The sequence below is a fragment of the Apis dorsata genome, unplaced genomic scaffold (assembly GCF_000469605.1).
Source record: "Apis dorsata unplaced genomic scaffold, Apis dorsata 1.3 scaffold_88, whole genome shotgun sequence".
Classification (NCBI taxonomy): domain Eukaryota; kingdom Metazoa; phylum Arthropoda; class Insecta; order Hymenoptera; family Apidae; genus Apis; species Apis dorsata.
Window position 1 is genome coordinate 1,293,003 of NW_006263386.1, and position 5,272 is coordinate 1,298,274.

General features: G+C 31.0%; 1 protein-coding gene across 3 annotated transcripts in view; it reads right to left on the minus strand.

The window, feature by feature from the left end:
• Window positions 1–5,272, minus strand: part of LOC102675637 (neuronal acetylcholine receptor subunit alpha-7-like) — a 265,300-nt gene that overhangs the window by 165,380 nt on the left and 94,648 nt on the right. The gene's annotated exons all lie outside the window — the stretch shown is intronic.

A 5,272-nucleotide genomic window follows, 5' to 3' on the forward strand; every position in this document is an offset into this window, starting at 1 on the left:
TTACCACGGTTCACGGAAATGAAAAGTTTCCTGGATCGCGGTGGACACCCGTTAAATATCGCGCGCGACCCCCGAGGAGGGGATGAAAGTGGATCATCGTTTTCACGGAACGAGGAGGGGGAAGGATCGAGTGGAAATTACCGGTGCTTGACAATTCCGCCGATTCGACGCGAATGTTGCGAATGTACGCGGGGATTTATTTAGAAGTATCTGGAGTGATAATAATCGCCGTCGAGGTTATTGAAATGGATATTTCGAGGATATTCTGTTTTATGAGCGAATGAATTTGTTCGATCGAGATTATGGGTTTCTTTTTTTTTTTTTTTTTTTTTGTTATTTGAGTCGGGCGAAAAATACGATTAATATAGAATGTAATTAATCGTGATTATTAAGCAATGAATAAAAATTGATTAAAGATTAAGAAAGGAATCAAAAGTTAGTCAATGTTCGTGAAATGATTATATTTTTCATCATGATTCTAATCTGTAATTACAAACATTGTGAACATTTTTTTTAGAAATATGTATTTTTTACGTAATTTTACGTAGAAAATCCTTGGGACAAGTTTGTTATTTATTTTCAGTGTAATTCGCTTTTAATACAACTCGAATTTCAAACATACGCTTATCATTGTAGCGTGATATGGCAGTGGTATATTGTATAAAATAAAAACTTTTTTATTATTAAAATATTTGTCTGAAATACTTAAATGTCGTTCACACACGAAACGCAATATTTCTAATTTTGTTTTGGAAGTAGATAAATTTGTGATTGAAGTGTCATTTAAAAACTCGTCCAAGTATCGTTAACTGATTAATGATTACTATGATTAGAAGTTATTAATAAAATTGAAATAAATTATTACGCTTAATTCTGAAAAGATCTTGTCGTTTATCGATCATATCCTTTCAGTTTTCAATCATTGATTTATATTTCATATTTCAGAATATATATAATATATAAATTTTCGCTCTTCTAATTCTGCAATAAAATTTGATAATACTTATTAATCCGATTAAACTTTTACCCCCTTGTTATTACATCATATCAACGCTATTGATCTATATTACTTGCAGTTATAACGCATTATATACTAATTTCTCTAATCTATTAGTTTCCCAAGTCCGTGTATACAATTCTGCAGCGCTTCGATATAGTTTCTCTATTAATATATTAACCGGATACGTCTAAACTCGTCGTAAACTACTCGACATTTTGATACTTTAGAGAACCATCAACTGGATGGGGAACATTGAAACCTAGTGAGAGCTTGATTTTCAGGAATAATCGATGCGATCAACGATGAAATTCCCTTGATCATTTTCAAATAAAATATTATTATATTATTTATAATACTTATTATCGTATTTTTAATAATAACACAAAAACCTAATAAATCTATAAGTTACAGTGAATCACGAAAGTGTTCAAAAACTTGCTTAAATAAAATTAATTAATAATAAAAATGTGTTAGATTTGAATATTATTGTGATTATATTATATTATAAAATATATTAAAATTATTTCAAGAGATAAGAAAAATGTTATATGTATAAATAATTTTAAAGCTGAATTTCGTCTCTTCGAACAGATTTTCCGTCGAAAAATCAATTATTCTATATATATAACCTGTTATTTAATTTTTATTAAAATCAAAATCGATTAAATTTTCTTATGAAATAATATTCGAACACTTTCATAAGCTACTGTATGTATATACAAAGTGTTATAAATATTCATGGAACATCTTTAGAGGATCGATTCCAGAGACCAAAACAAAGATAAAACTTGATACACAACGTTGATTAATTTATCGAACGATAAAAAATTTTTCTTAATTTCTAGAATCGAATATTATTAATCTTTCTAATTTGAAATTACACTAGATATTTAATATTTTCCTTTTTTTTTTTTTTTCAATGTATATATTCGTACAGATATCACGGAGTCGAAAAGTTAACGATAAAAATTCCACCACCGAGCCAATTAGACGCGCCTCGTCTGATAATTAGCTCGGAAAATTGATTTTCTCCGTGCACGTGATATCGGCCGCGTTTTAAGGGTTATAACCATGCGCCGGCATTACCAAAATCTACAAAGCAATTACATGGTACACGCCTGAAATAGAACGACGAATCTGGGCACAATAGACGACACTGTTAATCCAGCTTCTAATTACACATAAAACCGGCAGTTCTCCGCCATGCTGTCTGTACTGAAATTTCCCCGAAGCTTCTGCTAGTCCTTTCTAATGATGCTCGAAACATTATCTCTATCGTTATATATTCCCTCCAAACCCTATTCTCCTATTCATAAACCATCCTTTCTTTCTCCAGATCTATCTTTAAAATCTGTCGAGTTAATCATCATGGATTACAGAAAACAAAATTATTATTATTATTATTATTATTATTATTATTATTATTATCCTCGAATTCCTTTGCTTTCCTTCTTCTCCATCCTTGTTCCTTCTTCTCTCGAAGAAACGAGAGAATTCGCAATTCTATCGATATAACTTATTTACTATCCTCAAAGAATATTTGAAAAGCACGAAAGATCAAAAAATAAGGGTTTCTCCCCCCTCTCCCCCCCTGTGAAAATCGAAGGCGACACTGGAAACTGGACCAATAATCGTCCAAGGTCGATTAATCGGACGCAACCGTTGCCAATGAATTGGAGATTCTCTCTCCCGATTACGCATTACCGAGAGACCTCTGCCTGGAAAATTGAATTGGGCAAACTAACAGGGCCTTCGTTCAATAATTTACAAGGATTAACCTGTGAAACTGGCGGCGCATCTAAACGATGATTGATGAGGGCGTAAGTGCATCCCGTGTTGTGTTCCACCGAGTGTGTTGTTCCGCCGCCAATGAACACTTCCGTTCCGTCAATTTCGTCACACACACTCCTCCTCCTCCCCCCCCCCCCCCCCCCCCCCCCCCCCCCCCCTCCATCTCCAGCGTACGAGCGTAATATCCGTAATATCACCGATTGGTCTTTGTTCCTTTTTAACGTCACTCTCGTCCTTTCGCGCTCGTGCATTGGAAATCGAGGGATGCATGTTCGAAAGCGTGTATACAGGTCTGTTCGCGAGGTATACTATTTTTTTTTTCTCTTTTTTTCCACACCCCTCCTCTCTCTCTCTTTCTCTCACTTTTTTTTTCTCCTCTGTGCACGCGTTTATCGAAGCCCCGGTTTCGTATGGAAAAAAGGACGCGATACGTTTCTAATTACGAATCGGGTGCCACGTTTGGATACATCGATCTTTGGCCATTGACACGCGACGATTTTTTTTTATGGTTCTTTTTACATGCTTGTCTTTTTATTATTATTTTTTTTTTTCTCCTGATTTTTCGATAGCGATATTCTCCCGTTTAGATTTAGAGTTGTGGAAATGGAGAAAGAATGTTTTCGATGGTTGTTTCGAGATTAATAGTGTAAAGTAGTGTTGTTAATAATTTTTTTTAACAGTGAAAGTGAGATTTTATTAGAAATGATATTATGATATATCTCATTTTGAAAGTTAAGTTCGATCTATTATTGTATAATTTTTTCCAGTTTTAAAGATTCGATTCTGGAAGCCAAAAATATTAGAAGATTATTTAAGATTGAGTTATGAACAAATGAAGTGTATGTTATTATGGAAAAAAAGATAACAGAGATAGAAACAAAGAAAAAGGCGTCAAAGATAAAGTCATCTTATTTTCTTTTTTCTATTTGTTTTGAATAAAGCAAAAATACAATTAACATACTGTGTATTCCATATGATTGTAATGTTGCATTTATTATTATAAAAAAATCTTGAAAGGGTTAAGATGACTTAACTTAAGATATTTATTTATTTTTTTTTATATTCTCTATAAATATTTCACTTTCGTAATTTAGGAATTTAATTAGATTCGATCTTTTTGGAAATGGAAACAAATTATAGAATTTTTTTTATCAAATGCACAAAGACAAAAAATAGTTTAAGCTTAAAATTTTTAACTTTTTCCTGATATTTCGTGTTTATATTTAATCTACAATTAGAAACAATTTGAAAAATTTTGGACGATGATATTATGGAATACGTAGAGTCAAACGTTTTCTTAAAAAAAAAAAAAAAAAAAAAAAAAGATTAAATAATAATATAAAAAAAATATACTTCTTATTAATTTCATTAACTTTTATATGTGTTTTCAACATCTCAAGTAATTTTTAAATGTTTATAAATGTTGATTGTTTACTGTTTAATTATATTTCTATTATATACAATAATATTTTTAATATTATGTATCGCATTATTAAGATTTGAGATATTTTTAGGTTATGTTCGGGATTATGATAGCAGTCGCGTTATGGCAGCTAGAATTTCAATTAGAATTAATCCAATTGGAAAGGAACACGCTATTCTTTAATATTGATTAAATTTTAATGAAAATTTGGTCGTCGTAAGATTATCACGCCTTGACAGCCATCTTTATCCGAACATAACCTAAATTTACCTCGGAAACCGTACGATCGTACATATAATGTAAAAAAACGTTTGTACACAAATCTCTAAAACTAAAAATATGATTATATTTTCAAAGAAAATTACTCAAAGCATTGATCTTGACATACGTTTTAGATTAATCGAAATCTACAATATGTTATAATATACTCGTGGACAATTTTTAAGAAATCGATTCTCGAAATAAAAATTGATACGCAAAAATATCGATCAAATTATCTATTATAGATAGAGATACGAGCAATTACTTTATAAAATTAATTAAATTGCTCGTAAACAATCATTTTCGCGTATCAATATTTTATATTCGTCTCCACAATCGATTCTCGAAAAAATCGTTCACAAATATATCAAGAAAAAAAAAAAAAGAAAAACAGCCTATAAATATAATAAACCTAATCAGTTAATCTAAAGTATACCTTCGTTTCAATTACAAAACTCATGCAGGGTATATAATAATCCTTAATCATTACTTATTAAACAAAATTACGGTAAAGGTAAAAAAACATGCAGATAGGAGTGTCAAGAAAACTGATCGTGCTACTCGAAAGCAGAAAGCAAATGCAAAAAGGACGTTCTGTCTATTGCAACTCACTTAACTCGCACCTCGATAAGAAACGAAACCCAAATGTTGGGGTCTCATCACACGTTTTAAATCTTTCTTATAGATAGCCTCTATTTGGTTATAACATGTGTGCGGTGTGCGTGTTACGTTAGAGAGAAGGTCTTTTTTTTTCTTTTTTTCTTTTTTCTTTTTTTTTTTTTTTTTTTTTTTTTTTT